Genomic DNA, 22,817 nt, shown 5'->3' with positions numbered 1-22,817 from the left:
CGAGGTCTCGTTGGACTTTGTTCTCGAAAATGCCGCTTCGAAACTCGCGAAATCAAAACTGAAAGTCTAGTTTACTTTACTTTGAAGCTGCGCTTAAAAACTTTGCTGCAGCTGCAGTTAGTTATGTCCAGAAGACAGTGGGATTTGTCGTTTATTTAAACATTTGCGAGTTTACTTTACATTTGACTTCGGATGATGGCACTGTTTTATTTCGCCCCTTTATCAAATAAAAATGTTAATTTTTTCAGTTTGTAAAAGAGATTACGTTAATGGAATAACTTGAGCTTTTTCCCAAAAGCTGTGATTGCAGCTGAGGGATTTAACCGAGGGAAACTATTCTCAGCCACATATAATTTACTCAATCCCAATCGGCTATGCAACTGAAGTTTAGTGTTGTCTAAAGCAACCACGAGATTAGGGCTGAGATGCTGATTCGGGTAGCCATAATATTCGAGACAGTAGCGCAAGTAAATGAACTAAAACTCGAACAAAGCCACAAACTAAACACAATACAGATCTGCTTATCCCCAAGAAACCCCCATTATCCGCGAATCAATGGACCAACGGATTAGAGTCCATCGTTTTCTCAATAGTCCAATTAAGGGCCGGATTAAGGTCGAGAAGATGAAGGACTGGGTTTGGGGGATTCTCGTCCGGTGATCTTAAACAGCAGTCTAGAAGTAATCAATACTCATTCGGCTAAGTGTCCCCAGGGCCTTGGTGATTTTATTTAATTTACCCTCCGGAAAGCACGAAATTATAACTCACCCCTTTGCTCACCTTGAAAATAATTCACTTTAAAAAGATATTTGAGCATTGCCGGTTTTATCTTTGCCAGGACCCTTGTTAAAGGTTCAATATATCAAGACCCCGACCCAACTCTACCAAAACAATGCTGACCTAACGAGCCACCTTCCACTTAACAAATTAAGTTCAAACCTGGGGTATTTTGCAAGAAGTTGAGCTGATGGTCCCAGTTTTTTGTTTCACACTAAAGCATAGAATTAATGTAACTCTTTAGGACTGACATCTTAAAAAAAAACTCATTATCCTCCTCCTCCTCCTCCTCCTACATAGCATTATCCCGATCCTCACGACATGATTCTAAGATAAATATTTAACCCCCACACATGCTGTTAACGTTAATAGAGTAATTTTACGCCGTGCTCATACAAAATACCATCATCGCGTAATAAGCAATTCATCTTCTAGGATAAAATTAGCTTTTCAAGCAGAACTCTTGCAAATATCATTCGTACGTGAACGATAATAATTGATTTTTTTTCCTTTAGAGAAGTTCCAGAAATATTAGGGAACATTCGAAATGAGATATGCGCCTTTGTTTTCAGATTGTGTTGCATTCGTGACATGCATAAGAAGGAAGAGTGCTATTTTGCACTGAGAGCACGTTGCGTTGGCAATAGCGGCATATTTCTAGCTCCCCAGTTGTTTTAAAACGAGATCTTTTCAGTTTTGTTCTTTTTGCATTTATTTTGTATGTGGCGTGCGTGACGGCGCGACTGGTGATGTTATCTTGGTTCAGATGCTAAGCCAAACCGGTGAGTTTAATTCAGAAAAAAATTCAAACAAACGATTGAGAAGATAATGTCCTGGTCTTAAACACCGGTGGTCCGCAAGTAGCTCCATATAAGGCAATTCTAACAGAATTGTCTTCCGCTGCAAAAGTGCCTTTTGTACAGCGTTTGTAAACAATATTGCAACACGTTCATAACGTTCATAAATGCGAATTTAGAAAAATAATTAAACACGTATACCTTTATTACAAAAAAACAAAAACGCATTTAATGCATTATTTTCGGTGTTCAAAATTTTCATCCCCACCCCTGTATATAGTGTGACCCATTTGGTTTGGGGTCAGTCTGTAAAAAGTTCATTGATTGTGCGATTTAGCCCGGATTTTATTTATTTAACAGCTCGATAAGCTGCACATTTTCAGCAAAAATGGTCTGGAAGACATAAAATTCGACGCCTGCTATGACAGTTTCTAGGAGTGAAATTTTAATAAATCGTATTAGCGATCTTTTTCGAAAAAATCTGTGCGCGCCACTGGATTGACCACCTCTCAGAACGAGCCTGTACAAAATTTTATCGAAAAATTTCAAATAATAACGTCTTAGGCTTATACAGACCAAATAAAACGAAAAAAAAATGAAAATTACATCACAAAAAACAATGAAATTTAATTTATTCATAATAAAATTCATGGAAAATATTATTTATTTGTTTCACAGTACTTCGACTTATCGGTCTATCTGGATGTTTCATGTTGAATTCTGCATTCTATCGCAGCTTCTGTTGCCGAACGCACGTTGTCGCAAACAAGACGAACAATTTCTGTTTTTTCTCTTACACTTAAATTTTCCGTAATTATGATGATTAATAATTTAATTTCTATTAAGTACAAATAAGTTCTCATATCGATGTTGATACTTGTCGCGTTTGTTTGACAATTAAACACTTCACTTGTTCTCCATAGCCGACTATGAATTTTTGAAAATAAACAACTACGGAGTGTGCATTTTTAATTCTTCTACAAAATCGTTATCACTTAAAATTTTTCGATAAAATTTTGTACAGGCCCGTTTTGCGAAGTGGTCAATCTAGTGGCGTGCACAGATTTTTTCTAAAAAAATCGCTAATATGATTTGTTAACATTTTGCTCCTAGAAACTGTTATAGTAGGCGTTGAATTTTGTATCAATCAGACCATTTTTTGCTGAAAAACTACAGTTTATCAAGCTCTACAATTAAAAAAAATCCGGGCTAAATCGCACAATCGATAAACTTTTTACAGACTGACCCCAAATCAAATGGGTCACACTGTACAATAACTTCTAACAATCGCCGCATTTTTTCCTAGAGGAAATGGGGACCAAGTAGGCAACAATGCTTGCTACCAACAATATGGTGCACCACCATATTATGCCGTGGCGACGAGGGAGCATCTTGAGATTTTTTCCAGGAATTGGGTCAGCAGAAGAGACGCAGTAGAATGCCCGCCATGATGTCCAGATCTTACGCTCCTCGATATTTTTTGTGGGGTCATTTAAAAGGTTTAATTCCCAAAAATTGACTGCAAAATTTAGATTATGTACGTCTTAGAATTCAAATAGAATTAGAATTAATAACAGAAACAAAAATGGATGATTGCATAAAAAAATTCGAGGCACGACTGAGTCATTGCCAAATTGTTACTGAAGGCCAATGTGAGCATTTATTGGAGGAATTTCAATTTTCTTTGATACAGTAGCGAGTTACTTTATATTCTGTCTAATAATTTTTACAAAATGAAATAAAAATGAATTTATAATTTTATTTTTTAAGGAAACTGTATACCCAATTTAGTTTCGAGTATACCGTTGTATCCCTCAATGAATTACCTTTTATTTGATATACAACAATGAGTGGTTTTTCATTTGAACATAAAAAGTTAGTAGGGCTAGCTGCATAGGGATGAAAAATTTTAACATAAAAATATGCATTAAATGCCTTTTTTAAAAGTAAAATGATACGTGTTTAAACATTTAAAAAAATATCTGGTTTATGAAAAAGCGAAGAGGTTTATGAAAGTTATAAATGTGTTGCAATAATTTTTGCTAGCACTACATAATCCTAGTTAACTAGGTTTGTCAAAATACTCCTTTATTCTCTTTAGTGGATTCTGCAAGATCGCCCATTATAAACTTTGGTTCTTTATCGTTTGAAGCAACCTAACCTGAAGCTACGGAAACAACGTCTGCAAGTTAATAAAGAGAATTGACCGTGCAGAAACAGTAATACTCTATAAAATAGGATATAATTTTTAAAATGAGTATGAACACCGGACTTTAAGTACGACATTCTACACTTATATCTCCCATTTGAATTGCTTTACAGAGCCTTACAGCGCTCGTGGGAAAATCTATTTTCTACTATTATCGGCCATTTGGAGCTTTTGTTGCAGGCACAGTGAAACAATGGAGAAAAATGTGAAATGATTTACATAACATTTTTTAATTTACTTTTTCCTGAAATAATATTTGAAATTATTTACATAATAGTATCCATTAATTTATTAACATTTAAAACATACAGTCGAACTCGGTTATAAAGAACACGAGGAAACCACAGATGTTTGATATACCCGGGCGTTCGTTATATCCGATTCTAGGTAATATGTCCATTCATATACTGTGAATTCCGTCTATAACGTATTATGTATAATATTCACTCCCTTCATAGCGTCCTATATTTTCTCTTTATTTCGTTGCCAACTCCGTGTGTAAAGTAAATTTGTACGTTATAGCTGGATGGTGGTTCGGTGGTTCTCCTAAGGCGCCCAGGGTTTACAACACTGGATCGTACGGAACAGACATGGTTATAAGCGACAATTATAGTATCATGTCTTTATGTTACCGAATGCTCGGTACTTTTTTATTTGGTTCAAAATGACAGATAAACGTGAGTCTATAACTGTTGAAAAGAAATAGGACATTATTAAAAGTATTGAGAGTGATAATCGGAAATCAAAAATAGCCCAACGCAAAAATCTGGCAAAAACAACGATTTCCACAATTTGGAGCAATCGTCAAAAAATTAAGCCAACCAATGAAAATAAATCCCCGAAGATTATAAAAATTAGAAATCCTGTAAGTCAAGATGTAGATCAAGCACTTCTACGATGGCTTGAAATTCGAAGATCCGAACACACTGCAATAAGTGGTCCAGTTATGAAAACAAAATACAAAGATTTGTCCAGGGAATTGTAAGGTTATGATTTTAAATGCTCTACAGGGTGGCTCGAACGTTTTCAAATTCGTCACAACATAAATTTTGGTAAATTTTCTCTCAAAGCAGGAGCCGTTGACAAACAAGTTGTCCGAAATTGGTTAGATGATAAGTGGCTTGGAATATTGGAAAATTACAGCAGTGAGGACATGTTTAATGTTGACGAAACTGGATTATTTTACGGGATTACTTCAGATTGCACCCTTAAATTTAGGGTAGAAAAATATGTGGGAGGGTGGCAATCAAAGTTAAGGTACACTGTTTGTGTTTATGCCAACATGGTGGGTAGTGAAAAATATAAAAAGTCTGCCAGTAATTTATAAATTAAATTTTTTAACATGGATGACTTCAATGATTTTTAAAAACTATTTAAAGAATTGGGATGAAAATTTGCTACGCTAAAATAGCAAAATATAACTGCTGATTGATAATTGTGCAGCTCATGTAAAAACTCTAAATCTAACAAATATCAGATTAGAGTTTTTGCCCCCTAAATTACACCTTCGCAGTGTAACCGATGCATCGAGGCGTAATTAAATGTTTTAAAGTATATTATCGTAGATCCTTTATGTGTCGTCTGATCCAATCATTAGATAATAAAGAACCCTTCAACATAACCATCCTGGACTCGATAAAGTTAATCGCCCAATCTTGGAATGAAGTTACGCCAACAACTATTGTAAACTGCTTTCGACATGCAGGGCTCATAAAATTGGCTGAGGAGTTTGACTCAGACAATGAGTTGCTTTTGGTTTAGTGGTTTGAGAAGTACAAAAATATTGATAAGGACTGTGATGACTAGTATATCCCCTTTAGTGATTGGTTGCGCCTTAATTGTCACGATCTAACAAATGTTGAAACATATCTTGCTAAGTGGATAGTTTTCTGACAGTTGATGATAATGTAATAGTCACCGAAACCTTAACGGATAATGATATTACTGCTGAAGTTTTAGGCACATTCAATGATCATCAAAATTCTGATAACGAAAGCGACGAAGCTCAACAGGATTAAGAAAAACCATCCAGTCATTTTGAGGCACTTTGTGCTATTAAAAATGTTACACATTTTTTACAATCTATCGATAATGTATTTGATGATATTTACAAGCGACTCTAAAAGTTGAAAGGAATGTCGAGAACATCAGATTGTTGAAAAATAGCTGGCAAACAAACAACAAATTTTTTAAAAGAAACTGAATAAACACTGTACTGTTTACATGTTATTCTAATTCTGTGTTGTTACAATGTTTCTGTTAAAATTCATTATCTCTATTTTTAATATATAAATACGTACATATTTACTATGTATATATGTATCAGTATTTTTTGTATTCATGTATTCGTGCATATGTATTACATTCGAAAGTTTATGTAATATGTACCCAAGTTACTATGGATCATTAGATTTGTTCAAATTTTTAGATAAATAAAGGTATAAGTGCATAACATACTTAACATTTAAAAAATATGATTTTTTTAATAATATTTTTTATAGCGTATGTCCGGTTATAGAGTACCCTATTTTTCCTCCCCCGAGGGTACTTTATAAACGGAATCCAATCTATTATGTTCGCCTTGGCTGACGCTAACTGTGCCCACTTGAAGGGTAGTTCATTAGGGATGTGAACTAAACCTAGATATATTTACATTAATTTTATGCAAGATTAAATGGCTATCAACAGATTTATAGATTCCTCAAGTCTCAACATCCGGTATTAATGAAACGCAGCTAATGCAGTCGGAACTCACACAAAATCGTTTACAATTCAATACATGGGGATTCCCCGATGTCAAGGTTATCCCAATAAAATGTACGTTAAAATTAGCCTAAAAAAATATTCAGGATGATCTTTTTAAAAAACATTAATTCGTTATAACCGATCGGATCTACAAATTCTTCCATGAAAAGCATTCGCTAAAACTTATGGTTCGTTATAAATGTCTTTCTTATATATCAACGAGAAAAACACGTAATTAAATAGACACTTTGTACATTACTGATATTTACTTCGTTAAAAGCCACCGTTCGTTATAACCCAGATTCGCTATAACTGAGTTTGAGTCTGGTACTGAGCAAAACCTTCTTGAATAAGCTGAAAACATTGTCTTAAGATAAGAGGTTCTCCAAAACTGGAGGTAAATCATTTTGCAAAAGGCTTCTTACGTGTTTTTTACGGTTCCCCAATCAGTTTTGCTGGCGGTTCAACTTCCATCACACATTTCACTAAAGAATCAAGTTGAAAGTAATATTCTCTCATTAAATAAGGATTTTCTGCGCTTTAAAAATAGCATTTTTCACATCTTTCTCGCAAGACTAATGGAAAATGCAACAACAGGCTCAGTTATCAGTATTTCATGGGTTTTGGAACCTTTGCCACAGCACACAATGGGGCGGTCATCCACTCCCTAAAAGTAATTTAGTTTGTTTCTTAAGGTTAACCTGTATTGTTTATTATGATATTAAGGAATATTGATTCCAACATAGTACATAATAAAAAGGAAATATCTGAACTAGACTTCGTGCATTTAAGTTGTAAAGAATGTATTATTAACAGTCTTCTAATTAAATTGAAATAAAAACAAATATTTTGAGGTTATAATGAGAGGAACGAAAGTGACATTTGGGAGAAGGATCGCAATATTATTAGCCTGTCTCTCTCTGCGTATTGCACATATTCCATCTTTCTCTGGCATTCATCTGGACGGGTTGAAACTCTGTCTTATCTGTGGTAACACATTGACGGACTTTCTTTAGAGCTATCGTTTTATTAAAGACGTCATCCCCTTTAACGCGCGCTAAACATTTCGCTGCGGAATGTCTGGAATGTTGACGTTACATAATATTTGGAGGCGCCATGTGTTTTCCGTTTATCCCTATCCACCTTGAACTGACCTTCGCGGCGAATTGTGGAAAGCGCGCGGGTATCTTAATGTTGGGAAGCCCTTTCAGCCTAATTCGGCTTTTAGCCTAATTTTGTTTAACTGTTTGACTTAAAATAAAAATAAATCTAAACAAAGAAAACTTTAAAACTGTTGAAAATGTCCTCCTACCAAGATGCAGGATTGTACTCTTTGTGAATGATAATTTTACGAAATTTGATTAAATGTTACGAGTTGCTTGAGATAGTTAATAGCTGAGTCGGATGTTTACGGTTCGGAAATTTCGTTATCTCCATCACGGTCTTAATTTGCATCGATAGATATTTTCGCAAATCTACAAAAAGAGCGAAAAGTAAGAAAATATATAATTCAAATCAGTCAATTTCATCATCATACAAGTAGAATAGTAATTTGCACCAAATTCTACTCACATTAAACATCTTTAAAATTCAATTTCCACAACGCTAAGGGATGTTACCCTTAAAATTTGGTTCATGGATAACGGTATAAACAATATTAAATTTTCTTTCGATTTATAGAGGGTTATTTTTTATGCCGGTAATGCTTGCATAGAGGCCAGGGGTGACGCATTTTAGTTAATGGGGCTTCACATTCATCTTATGTATTCCATGGGGTTGTGCAGCAGCGGGACTGCATTAAAGTAATTACACCCCGAGTTGCACTGAGAAAAATATTACTTGTGCTGTTACATGCAGGTGGGATTTCCATTATCTATTGTTCGCTTTTGGGAATTTTTGGGACTTTGTTGTACGGGATTTTAACAAGAGTTGTGGTATGTGAATCAGAGGCATCGCATTCAATGAAAAAGAGGATATAATGGCGACTAGTATGGGAAAAGTCGATGTGATATGTAAAAAATGTAAAAATACTGCTTTTATAACATACTCAAATAACCAGCCCGAAAGAGTCTGAGAAGCTCTATGGTTATTTTATTTGTAAATATGTTACGATCGGAGCGAAAAATCAAGTTCAAATTGTCTGAACATATTGACACTTAGCTCGTTTAAAGGCAGATGGTTACGAAACGTAGATTCTAATGAATAAGGGGAAAATTCGATATTATGTTCTGAAGAGATCGGTCGTCAGATTCCACATTTTATGGTTGCGGATTACTTTACTTGACTGCGAAAATCCTCTATGTTAAGATAATTAAATACAAACGTAGGTTTGATGAACAACTAACTTGTGAGTCGATAATTTTTATCATTTGTTGCCTTAGCTCAAAAAAGGTGCATGAACGTATTTCGTCAATTTTAACAAGGATTTCCAGAATCTTTTCCTTGTGGATCTGGTACCCATTATAGTGGTAGAAAACAGGAGGGGGGGGGGGGTGTATCAAGTCCTTGGAGATCTTTTCCCAATAGCAAACTCAAAACTGTATCAATTTGAGAATTGAAAATATTTCATATCAAACCATACCAATCTAGAATTATTGGTAATTCGTAGGTTTTCAAGTCAATGATGTGCGATAATCTTATTACGTGTTCGCATTATGCAAGTCGGACTAATATGCATTTTTCAATTTAAATTTAACTGAATCCTTTTTATGTTAACACTTGATAAAAGATCGACACAAAGGAATATCTTTCTTCACTCTTTATTGCCTCCCAGCGTCTTAACCCTGTCTCACAGTAAAACGAGCAGGCTACAAATGCAAAACAGGCTTAGCATGGTAGCCGATTCCAGATTTTGCATGTTTAATGACTTATGCAATACTTTGTATGGATATTAGATGCATTTAGGTTGTTTAGAGCTAATAGTTCCTCCTCGCGTTTTTCACTTCACACTTTCCATTGCATTTAAAAGCACCACCGATGAAACTCTGCATAAATTTGCTGGCGATTTGAGGATCAAGTTTGGGTTTAGAGGGGGAAACTACTAGCAAATGCAAAGCAGGCTTTACTCGACTAACGATTTCAGATCTTGGCTGTAACACAACTTAGAATTTCGTTATGGATATTAGGCACATTTAGGTTGTTTACTGCTAATGCTTCCACCTTCATCCCTCTAGTTTCATATAGATTCACAGAACATTATCAGCTTGAGCCAAATAGATTCAAAGTTACATCAGTATAAGATTTTCGTAACCGAAAGGAAGACCAAATCTATAAATTCACCTTTACTCCCAAATAAAATAATGTTGTTCTGAGAAAGATTATCCTCGACCTTTCATTTTATTAGCCTCAACGCCTGCTTCTTCTTTTCTCTGGAAAGTATGTTATTAATCTGGAAAGCTTTTTGAAAAGGGGTAAACGCAGCGGATCTGGAAACAATACTTGGCACTTTCCTTGTTTAAGCGTAACCGTTGAAATATTGTGGATAAAGATGTGGCGAAGTTGAATGGTTAAAAGCATAATAATTGGAGTCTTATCCAGTGTCGTCTAATGAAGATAGATGTGCGCCTCCGCTGGCTGTTCTTTAATTGCCATTAGCGGGGCTAATGAACGACATTTCTTGGGGGATTTTAAATAGAAGGAACTGGCTGGGAAATTATGCGTTTGTCGGTTCACGTTAACCAGATAGCGGTAATGTTTCTAGTTTTAAAAGGGGTTGAAATAATGTTATCTCGGGTTATTATTAGATTTGTTTAACTTTATGGAGATTCTGAGATCTTCCTAACAAAAAGGATCCTGAACTAAAAGTTTTAAAAAACGATGCGGTTCTTTCGCTAATTAAAACGCATCGGCGGAGATTAATCCATTCAAGAGTGATGATCGCAACTCTCAAAAGATCTCAAAGATCATGCATTTAAACATATGGATCTCAAAGATTCATATATTTAAATTGCCATTTCTATCAAGGTTATTCCTCCGAGCGTTGGGTAAAAAGGCTTTACCGCTCGCATTTGCAACCCGAAAGTAGCACTTTACAGCACCTGTGCTGTGTTTGCGTGTAAACGACTGATCGAAAAGACTTAGCCCGTGGCGGAACTTGGAAGGTCTGATGCGAACCGTAGGGCCGTGTAGTTCTATCAAGGGCCAGCAACCCTTTTATAAAATAATTAAGTTAGTTAAAATAAATGACAACTTCGTGAGCTCTACTAATACTGTTTGTACTGTGTAGGTTATAGAAGAGAAGCAGTGACGCAGTCCTTTTAAGTAAAACTTATTTTGTTCTATAACTTGAACGTGATTGGACCATGAAACCTCAGACTATTCATATGTAATTAGAAAGAAACCCTCATGCACAATGTGCACTCGTAAAACAAAGCGGACTCATAAAATCAAAGAAACCATAGCGAGACAGAAATCACACAAAATGAAGTTTCATTAATTAATGCATCAAGATGAAAAGAAAAGAGAAATTGATGAGAATACGAGCGGTATCTAATAGCGTCAGGAGGTTGAAAATGATGAGATATCTCGGGTGAAAATATAAATTATCCGATTATTCACTTACATGATTATAAAAATGCATTTTAGATGTTTATCTTCGCAATTTATTTAGCAGACGCAATAAAGCTTTGTCTAACAGTTGTTGGATAACCACCCAACTCGCCCCGTTTGATTTATGTTCGGTTCTATTATATAATAAATAACTAAAAGTTAAAAATGCATAAATCGCTTGATTTAAGGTTTGTTCTTGTTTCACCGTGGAAAATCATAGATAGAATTACTACATATACTCTTACAGCGTGATAATTTCCCCGCGATTTATTAATGTTTACAAAGAGCTTACCCTTCGCAGAGTAAATGTATTAAAGAGTTAATTGCAAAAACCTCTTAACGTTTTTCTTAATCATTTAAAGTAAAACCTCAATTTCGTAGGATCCTATCTGATCAACATTTTGATTGGTCAATCAGAATAAAGAAAGCAGGTACTAAACTCTGCTATTTTTTCCCCTGAGTTTTTTTTTCATGCAGAAACGTGGTGGAATTTGAATCGCTCCGTTATCCACGTTTCCTCCTAATTCTAGTTTGAACCTTGATTTTGTTATTGAGTGTCCAAGTTCCACGTGGAATCTATCCATTTGTTCTTAACACAGACTTATGTTGATGTTGGGAACAGTAGTGCTCTTTTCGGTTATCATACTGATTTCCGTGGCGGTATTCACGTACAAAATAATGCTTCGTGTCAGAAGATTTTCCTAAAGACTTCAACATTGTGGCTATATCTCCCCAATGTTCCCAACAAACAAATAAGCCCCAAAACTCTGATATTTGTGGTTGAAACGTAATAAAAAAATTGCCTGAGGGCAAAAAAAAACAGATCGCATAATGTGTATTGCGGCATATGTCGTGCAGAAGGCACAATACAATATCTCCACATAGAATGCAAGCGTGTTTCATGACATATCCTCAGCAATTTGCTGTTTACGGCTCTACTTTGCCAACGTGCCCTTATAACATTCCCAGGCTTATTTCAGAATATTTCGTCCTCAGTAACGCTGAATTGAGGCCAAGTGCAAAATTATGGAATTTGTGTACTAATTGGAAAAGCTAGGCAATAAAAACGGGCTAAAACAATTAAAAAGATATTCAAGAAAAACGGAGGGTCGTAAACTTATTTTAATTTCCAGAAAAATCGTTAATTTTGCCTTTTACGAGACGTTTCAATCTTCCGGGATATTACATTTAAGACGGGGAAAGCACGTACAGTAGGGACGACATGGCAATTCGGGATGTCCTTAGTATAAATAAGTTAGGAGGGGCATCACTTAGCCCAAATTTACTTTCTGGCCGCTTCGCCTTTTAATTTCGTTTGTTTACTTTAATGGAGCCTCATAAAATCAGACTCGTACAAAGAAGAACATGGAATTAGGGCTAATTCCCACTATAAGTGAAGGAACAGCTTTTAAAAATATTTCAACCGGAAATATAACATTTTAGGTATATTCTTTGCTAAATGAGGCGAAATACAAACAAAAACTTTTCTCTATTTGCAACTGTTCAGATGGAGGACACGGGTGATTTAACAGGAGATAGCAATACTTTAGCAAGACAGATAAATCTGACGTTCGCGTAGTAATTCGAACTTATAATAAATGCAAAATCCAAAATCGTTATTCAGCTAAGACCCATCTCCATTTGCATGTCGTTCCCGACAACGAAAGCAGGTTTAACCTTAGCGGGCGGTTGAAAACTGAGGATTTCGGATAAGGTTTGCAATTTAATGTTGATTAAAGTTGAGCTTGAATTTGAAATATCGGCGGTGACTCTATAGGGGGTTGTGTTATGAATCATGTTGCTACAGTTAAAAGAATTCTGGGAAATGAATTCCCGTGGAAACATTCCTAAATAGTGGAAAAAGGGAGTCATTACAAAAACTTCAATTCCTGTGCAGGATACGTTAAAGAAGAATATATCTTTCTTTCATATAACATGGTGAAACTACCTTACCATTTCTTACAGTTCAGTTTCATGAAATATCTGTACCATTCATGAGACACCCGGGCTATCGGTAAAGAATGTTAGCTCGGACATACAGCAAAGAAGCATGAGAAATGAGATTTACAGAATTATTTCTGCGAGAAGTATTTTAGAACGCCATTTGAATATGTTGTTTTGTACCGGGTGTATTTTTAAAAATTTGAGACCTTCCAGATTTTTAAAAGTGTCAACTAATGTAATGTACGTTGCACCTTAGAATGGAGAGGAAGGCGAAAAATGAAAAAAAAATCACCCCCACCCGATAATATTTCAGAGTTAGCAACCTTTTAATTTTTTTAAATAGGGAACATGAGCAAGTGATACATAGTTTTAAAGGTTTTCTAATTTTCTAAAAAACTTGCCAAAATGGTGCTTGTTTTAAATTAAAATTAATTGAAAAAATGGGTCATTCCGTAAAATTATCAAATAATATCGAAGAAGAATGGATAACTGCCGGTGGATAGGAATTATTACATTTCCAATAGGACGTTGCCTCTACACTTTATATGTTTTACCGGTTTGGCAGTTTCTTGACAATAATTTAGCTGATATGTAGTTTGGCAGAAGAGATATCATCGAGTGGCCAGCTAGAGCTCCCGATCTTACACCTCCGCACTTCTTTTTTGGGATACCATAAAAGCACACTTTCAAAATTTTGGCATAATTGTTTAGCGAATTTCACCACGTTTAAAATGTTGTGTGACTTTACTCATATTCTTTATTAAAAAAAAACCGAAGGGATTGCCACGTCTATGATATTGTCGATCGAAGGTACAAACTTTGTTTATTCTTCGGCTCCCTCCTTCATTATAATGTCGACGTGTCTCAGCATTTTTATCTTTAGTTTACATTTCTGAAAATATGGTGTGGCAAGTTTCTAAAAATACACTGGGTATACGATATCTCATGCCAGATTAGCTAAAGCTAAATCGTTGAAAGGCGGATGTACTTTGATGACTTTGTCGTTCTAATCAAGGATATTCAATGCGAATGTATTACAATGATTCTTCATGCGATGGGCCTTATTGTGGTATAATCAGAATCCAAACCCTTCGAAGCAACCAAAGTTACAGATACTCATTTACCCTTAGTTCGGTTATGACAGCAATTAACCACTGTCATATCTCAAACACTGATTAACCACCCAAATAACTGTCACAGCTAACAGCTTATTTTCAGATATATCTTCCCTGGTCCTACACTTACTGTATCATAAACTTACGGGGCGACGAAGGTCCGGAGTTTTCGAACAATAAATCGTTTTCTCTAACTTCACACTCTCACTTCGGCTCGAAATTAATACCCACCACTTACGAAGTAAATCAACTCGAACAAAATAGATTTGATAAGTCTAATAGCCACGTAGTTTTCCAAGCCATGGGGCACTCACGTTCCTCAGACCAGCAAAAGCATATATTTACTTCGTCAAAGATATCTGATTGCATTGCACACACCACACTTGATTAATTTACGAGGACTATCGTAGTTTATTTCTGTTCCCTACTAGACTATTGAATTCAACTCCATTTGTTGTGTTCTGTATTAATTTATTACTCCTGGTATTATCTAATCTTTCCGAACGCAATATTAGTCATTTTACAAACAGGATCGGTTTACGGTTCGGTGGACCGAAGAAATTGAATGCGACAGGTAATAGAGGATCGATGCCACTAATGTATGTCTATAGATGAGTTTCATTGTTTGGGGGAACGGCTTTGATTGATGCTAACCGTCGTCTTTTCCAAAGTTCTAAAGAGGGATTTGCATTCTCATTGTGTTACCTCAAAATTATTCGTATAAAAAAATCAAACTCTTTTCAATTCCCCTTCGGGGTTATTCAGGTATGACAAGAATCCCCGTGAACATGCATTAAATCTGACAAGCGGTCGTAATTGGAAAATGAGACGCTGGAGGAAGAAAACGGCCAGACAAAGCTCTGGTGAGAGGGGAATTCTTAAATTATTTCTAGACCATTTAAGGCAATTTTGTCGAGTAAAAATGCATGAGAACAAACACTCTTCTAGAGCATATCAACAGCAGCAGTAATTGCACAATCAGCAAATGAAATTTCAAGGCAAATTGCCTTATTGCACATGCATGTATTTGAATCTTTGAAAATTAAATTCAATATTTGTGTTGCACCGCAAACCGACAATTCGCCGAATAACCCAATTTACGTTTAATTTAGCTAGTTCAACGTAGGTGTTCAGCGATTGGCCATATTCAGTCCTGGTCGGATGTTTGCAAGAGATGTGTGTCCGGCACTTATGTTGGAAAAACATAGTTCCATTTCGGATTGGCGCTGGACAGATATTTGGATGATATTTCAATTAAAACAGGATAATTGGAATAATACTTGTAATAGTCCAATTAGAAGGCAAATTGCAGCGCCCGTGGCAACAAAACAAGCTATGAGCATATCGAGATTTTTCAAATGATCCTCAGTTCCAATATAAATTTAAAATTAATCGCAGATTCGAGGACACGCAGGTAATCTCAAGTTTGCTCAAAACTATGAAAAACCATAATTGGATTGTGGATCTAAGTCCGTATTTTATCGATTATTGTATGGTGAACCTATTGCAACAATAAACATCCCTGAGAGGTTGTCCAGCTTTCTTCGCATCCTCATCTGCACCAATAGTGTGTGTGTGTTGTGTGTTGAGATTGGTTTTATCGGTAATATTCTAATAATATTTCCACACTTCAAAGCGGTTCGTAGTGTTGCCCTTACACTTTCAGATTTCTAATAGGACTTTTCTACCAACAGTGTGGACAGCTGTTGGAGACGTGTACAAAATGTTTTAGCGTTTAATGTCCTGTAAATTCACCTGCTCATTCGCTTGAATTCTTTCCAAAAATGTTCCTTCTTATAATTTATTAGAAATGCGACCTTCATCGGTACTGTCTTTGCATACAATTATTTTTTCATCTTCGAAATCTTCTGCCCTTCAGTCTCTTGCGATTTGTCGATAATAATTCCTCACATATTTTCGTCATTTGTTTTAACTAGTTTGCTCATGTAGCTGGTCTAAAATGCTGCGTCAGCAAATGATATTTCCTGGAACTTCAATAACTGCCGTTTTCATCTGCACCATCAAAACCTAGTGCCGTGTCCGTGTTGTGAACGTATCGTATAACAGATTTTAGTATTCTGGCCACCTAATCAATATCCAAAACTGGAACAGATTCATTTGTAATCCGTAGCTAAGAGTTAATGCCGCCCAGCTGTCGAAATCCAGATTACGAGGACGAATTTCAATTCAGTTACGATATTAGACAACAAACAGTCTCCGGCGTTTTGTAATCAGAATTGGGACCGGCTAGCCATTGCACAGTTCGGAAATTAACCAAATTAACCCCATTAGGTCACATCCTGCCTCTTCTGTTTCCCATTTTCCAGTTAACTACGTCACTTCCGCCTGATGGACTTCAACGTCTGGTAATTTAGGGGAGACCATTATAAAGTTTGACCTTTTAAATATATGGCCCTTGTTAGAGCGAGGGTGACTCAAACTGTATTGGAGAACATTCGTAAGAGTTTTCTATTCTTCGTAATTCCAGTAACGGTTCGAGTTTTCTAATTAAAATGATATATCATTTTTTTTAAGCGATTATTAGCGGAAATGAATGGGGACGTAATATTTAATTCCGCAAACCGAAGCTGAGGGACAAAAAGGACACTTTTCTTTTGGAAAATGACGATTTATAAATCATTTCATATTTTCGAGTCTGCACACTGGCGGCACAATGGAAGTAATGATAAAGTGTGCAGGGCCCAGAGAGTTGTTTATTATATTCTAGTGCGGTGTTGGGACAATGAGAAATGAAATCATTACTTTTTTTATTCTGCTAAACAATGAAATAAAATTTATGGGATTCATGCCGGACCGCACGCTTTTTTGCGAAAACATTTATGACTTCAGACTTCTGAGGTTTAATGCGATTTTTAATACCCTTCGGTTGAAAAAATTCTTATATATCTTTCTCTCGGATTAAAATTGATTTATTCACACCCCAAATAAAGGAATCAAAACCATAGTCCTCCTTAAACAAAAAGTTAAAGGCTCTGAAAATGTACGTCTGCAAATCTTCTCGCTCAAATTAAAATGCCGCGGGGATTTTTCTGTACTCATCCTCTGAGTTCCTTTATCAAATCCTGGTCATTTTCTTTTGCCGACCTCTGTAAAATTAATGAATAGCAGGTTGAGGAAGTTCTTTAAAGGTTTTCTTATTAAACGTAGATGAAACAATTTCCCACAAATTTCATAAAGAGTAAGGATAAAAGGAAAACACTCGAGTCAGTTCTGTGTTATTTTGGAAACATTTAAACGAGATTCGGGCGAATTGAAAATGTAAATAATATATGAATCTTGAAGCATTTGTTTTCAAAGAGAATTACTTTCGTGCTCTAATACACTTAATTATGTTTCAATATGAAGGCGATATTATTTCGATATCCTCGACTTAATCTCGAGCCAGTTCAGTTCTCTGCATTCTGAGCTGTTACTTATCTTTTTGGCTTTAGAGTTTGCCCTGTTGGCTGTGATTGCTCATTGCTTCTTCAGTGTCGGTAGTTTTTCTACCAAGTGTTTGACAGCCCTGCAATTCGTGCCTTGAGTAGTAGTAATAATAAAACGGGGACCGAAGTCCCGTAATAATGCTTTTAAACACTTTTATTCCCTAATTTATCCCTTATCGAACCATAGCCCCCTGCCTTTTTCCAAGGAGCCCCTCCTAACCCATTCAAGTTCTGCCTCCAAGAGAATGGTGGCTCCCAAGACTCTGCGTCTAATATTTACCAATCTACTCTTATTAACTAATTGATCTTTCTTCTGCAGGCAACTTGTAGGGCCACATAACCGTCGGAGATATAAATTGCTTGCTCGGTTCCTTGTATTTGTTGTTCTCGTAGGGTCACCTCAAGTATACTGAAATTCTCGGTCTGGAACATTGTGGCATAGTCTCTCTAGGGAAACAGAACATGTCTGTAGTTTGTCTCTTACGTGCTTGTGCTTTTTTTGCGTGTCACAATAGATTCCACCAAATACACTCATAATGCGAAATTAAATCAGGAAATGTCACAAAAAATTTGCTGTTCTATAATGAAAAAAGGTATCTGAGTTTGTTGCCAGTTTGTGACTTATACTATATCCTGGATATCACAGAACGACAGAACTTTTAAAATCTTTAACTTTTTGTACAGGATTCTCCATATTAAATGGTGTATTTTAAAAGTCAAACAAAAAGTTTCCAATCCAAGTACAAAATATTTTTTTGAACTAATATATAGTTATTTCTATTAGATTTTTTTTTCAATTACATAACTCTTTACTTTTTAAAAATAGTGTTTTCCAAATGCCCTCCATTAACTTCAATGCAATTTCGAATTGGAAGTTCAAAATTTTGGATCACCCGATGAAGCAAATCTCTACTTACTCCTGCGGTTTTATTTCGAATCCGCTTTTTTAGCTTCAAAATTGTTGTTACAACACATCAAATAACCACTTTTGGACCGTGAAGTCTTTTAATAAACAGTTCGCGAGAATTTTCACGCCAATGATGAGCAATCAGAGATGAAAATGAAAAAACAAAATTGTTACAGAACTACTCATTTTGTTCATTAATTTTAATCTTAACGAAATCGGCGAATTTTTCTTTCGTGAATCAAGATCAAGATATAGACTTCCTTCGCCAGGTAATGCAAAATGTTTAACTTAGAATTCAAAATTGCATTGAAGTTGATGGAAAGTATTTAGAAGATATGATTTTTCAAAATTGAATAGATATCTAAATGAATAATAAATTCCACAGAATTAGTTATACAGTAACTTTTTACTACTATGCGCATAGAGTTTTAGTGAGTGCAAACGAAAGGCAATTAAGCGATCGATAAGTGCGAGAGAGACTCCCTATCGTCGGTGACTCCCAAGTAATACGTTTTTTTCAGAGAACAGATCATGTTACAGAAAGACTTTTTTTTCAATTGACGCGTTTTAAAAACACCATTTTCACCGTGGTTTCTGTAGAACTGAATGACATTAAAATTTGCAAAAATGCGCGTAATTTGTGTCCACCAAAATCATGTAGGACCACATCCACCATCGGATTAAGGCGTACTGCTTCCAAATCAACGATTCTAGCCGATCGTTGACGATGGAAGGGGAAAAGGTAGTCTGTCTCCCTCGCACTTATGAATCACCTAGTCGCCTCTTGCTTGCACTCACTAAAGCTCAACCCGAATAGTAACAAATGGGATACTGTATATTAGTCCAATAAAAGATTTTTTTACTTTGATTAGAAAGTTTTTATTTGACTTTTGAAGTGCATAGTTTAATATGGAACACCCTAGTAATTTTTGATAAGTGATGTGTGCGCTCTTCGAGATAAATCACGGCCGCCGAACTTTTTACTCAATGTACAGTGAACGGGTCACGTAAAAGTGTCTCGATAAATATGGACATAAAATTTTTATATTTGATAGTTATCCGAGAATTGCAAATTCCAAATTAATAAAAAAAACATAAATGCTGTCAGTGCCAATATATACCTAAGAAATCTTCGAATTAAAACGTTGAACAAAAACCTTCGTTCATGTGCCTGTAACGATCGGTCACAAAACCGATAGTTAGTCTGAATTCTAAAATTTCTTTTACTTAATGAGCGACACTCTTTGGCCCATTGTCTTTACTGCTTTAGTAGGAGCACCAGAACAACCTTAATTTCTATTAATTTCTCAGAAAGAGAGCACTTCCCAGTGAGAGAAGCGAGAGAAAGCTTTCTCACGCGGATTCGAGCGTTCCCTTCTCAGAAGAAAATTGACAATTTCGCTCATTGATATAAAGAGAAATTTGTTCAGTCTCGTTAACTAATTATATATCAAAGACTTTTACAGACGACTTTCAGTTCCTCAAATTAATTTACTTTTCGTTATTTGTGGAAGTAGAACAAGGATCTTTCCATTTTATTGTTTTAGATCAAATAAATTTTTTAAAAATTACTTCAAAAACTTGATTATTTAATCCACTTTATCCAACGCATTGACCTACATGCGCTATTCCAATTTATAGATAATTTGTTACCATTCACCCTATACTTAATTTGTTTACTACCTTATTGCCATTATATAAATAATGAAAATAAATTTAGTTTACAAATTCCCTAATCGGCCCAGAAGCAAGTTTGTTCGCTCCAAACGGGGGTGTTTATCACACTTACGCCCCCAGAAAGAAGTCAAATATTGATCGCAGCTTTCTATAGGTCCTATGCGGCACATTTGGCAACATTATGTAAAATAATAAATTACACACCCATTACAACATAGAAGCAATTTCGTGTTCTTGTTTCAAAAGATTGATAGCCGAATGCTGGCCATTCAAAGCGAATTACGTAAAAGTGTTTAGGGTTTATTTTTGCTTTGTGGAATTGCAGATTGTGGAACCGGTTTGCATGTATTAGCCAGTTTATAACACTGAGTATATGGTCAGTTTTGATAAACTGCACACTACTTTTGAAGCCAGTTAATGTAGAATCTGACAAACAATGTGAATTTACTTAAAAGCTTTTTCGATTTTTTTCCTGATGTTTTCAGTCCATAAATTTCATATTAAACCCCATGAAATAATTTAATTGTTTATGTTAGTGTTGACTCACTATAAACTATCCAAATAAAATATATACAAAAAAATAACACATCACTTAATAAGTCTCCGGAAACATGTATGGTAAAAGTTTTGACAGACCTATATGATTTTCTTATTAAGCTAATTTTTCATTATTAAACCGGAGACTTATTGCGTGATGAGTTACACAAAGTTAGTTTTTTATGCCAAAATTGTAAAAAAATGTTCCTTCTTTTATTCTCACCTTACCCTAAAGAATTTGAGGACACCATAAAGTGTTTTCCCTCAAACAGTGATCCTTCAATTCTGTCAAATAAAATTCTTTCGAACTTTTCGAATACTTCTGACTTCTGATGGAAATATTTGGTATTTCCTAATATAGAAAAAAATCCATCGATCTCCATTACTGACTGATCTATCCAAAGACCACACTGAATTTTTTATTGATTGCTTTATCCAGAACAATTGATCACAACACCTCAATAAAGCTGATTGCAGTCGTCATAATTTTTACTCGTTGTAGATCACAGTGTCTGTCAATGATTCAGACTAATCCTGACTGAGAGATGAAATTATCAGATTTAGATTCATTCGTTTATGTCAGTAAAACGTAGTGATCTAGTGTAGTTCTTAAAAACCCTTACCGGAGAAAACTGTCTCTGTTCTTTATCTCTATTGAGTGGAAAATAGGAACAACGCGCTCTACAGGTAGTGTGCATGTGCTGCTCTTTATCTTATGGAAGGAGCCCTTGACAAGCAAAAACTGAACACAATTTAATGGAAATATGCTGTTGTGTAGAAACTACATATTTTATATGTTACTTTCCACGATACACAGACGAATACAAGAGAAGTTAATAATATTTTAATATTCACCACTTTTTCAGAAAAAGGCAGAAATTTATTGTACAAACGAAGTGTTTCCATCAATATTCAGGATTTTTCGTGTTCGCATAAAAACAGTAGTTTTTCAATAAATCTTCCATTATTTTCAGGAACTCAATAAGCTTCTGTATGACCGATATTTAGCGCAAACAAAAATATCAATATTGAAACAAGAAACAACTCATTTTCTTTCATAAGCAATTCAATGTCAATATTGTCTTACCAAAAGAAGGACCTCATTCAATGCAACGAGACTATTCGGAAACTCTTTTCAAAAATAAGCGTTTTAATTTCCGAGAAGTCAAAGCTTGTCAATGAAATTATTTACATTTCTCCTAACATTCGCAATAAAGGAATTAAAGAACCATTCCTCTCGAACAATTACTAATATTTTCAATTACGCGGTTTCCTTTGAGATGGCGGGGAAAAATTTAATTTAAATCGAATCAAAATAGAATTGTCCGAACGTATGAAAGAGCGGGATTTTTATGAAAGACCACAAAAGCTGCTTCAATTAGTTGAAACGAAATTGACCAGCAAATACCAGCAGAAAGATTGGCGTTCCCTTTTCACAAAAATGGTGGAAAATTCAATTAGTTTACTTGTGGGAAATGGAAATGTCTCTTTTACTTAGGCAAATTGCTCTCGTTTAATAAATTGAGCAATTTGAGCGTTAATGGATTTGTATCAGAGAAATTTAGTATTTTAAATTTGTTTTGTGTGCCCATGACACAGAAACAAGCACAAAAACAAGATAATTAAGAAGAACATATCGAATTTGCAGATTTTTCTATTCAGGGCGTACACATTTTAAATTTCCCTCCCACTGTTGTGAATGCCAATTTTTTTTCAGTTATATTCCAAAAAACGATGTAAATTGGTGATTATGGCCCATGACTAGTTATTACTTGAAGAACGCTAACAATACCGAAGTATTTAATCTTAATGGTGTTATCAAAATATTTATTATCATTTACTTTTCGAGGTTACCTGATCGGAGTTAAAGATAAATGCACGACGAATAGCGTGGAAAGCATTAGCTCACGCGAACATTAAATTTACCAACTCTTTCACTTTTCGAGATTCTGAGCTGAAATACGTAATACATATGTATATGCCATCCTTTAAAACTAGTGGAATTCGTTCGGAAGTATTTTCCCGAAGCAGTCATTGAGAAAAACAATGTAGCTTAATGTGGAAACGGAAAATGTTTTTTGCATTATTATAAAATTGCCAGTCTCGTCAAGCATC

General features: G+C 35.3%; 1 protein-coding gene and 1 long non-coding RNA gene across 3 annotated transcripts in view; both read right to left on the bottom strand.

Annotated features, from left to right (window-relative positions):
- side-II (sidestep II) overlaps nt 1-22,817 on the bottom strand; it is a 229,405-nt gene that overhangs the window by 144,366 nt on the left and 62,222 nt on the right. The window lies entirely within an intron of this gene.
- Nucleotides 6,523-7,484, bottom strand: LOC136344402 (uncharacterized). Its single transcript, XR_010732952.1, has 2 exons — nt 6,954-7,484; nt 6,523-6,882 (listed from the first exon to the last, which is right to left on the bottom strand). It is a non-coding gene; the product is annotated as an uncharacterized lncRNA (long non-coding RNA).

Source organism: Euwallacea fornicatus, chromosome 2 (assembly GCF_040115645.1).
Source record: "Euwallacea fornicatus isolate EFF26 chromosome 2, ASM4011564v1, whole genome shotgun sequence".
NCBI classification, from domain to species: Eukaryota; Metazoa; Arthropoda; class Insecta; order Coleoptera; family Curculionidae; genus Euwallacea; species Euwallacea fornicatus.
This window is presented reverse-complemented; position numbering and strand designations above follow the sequence as displayed.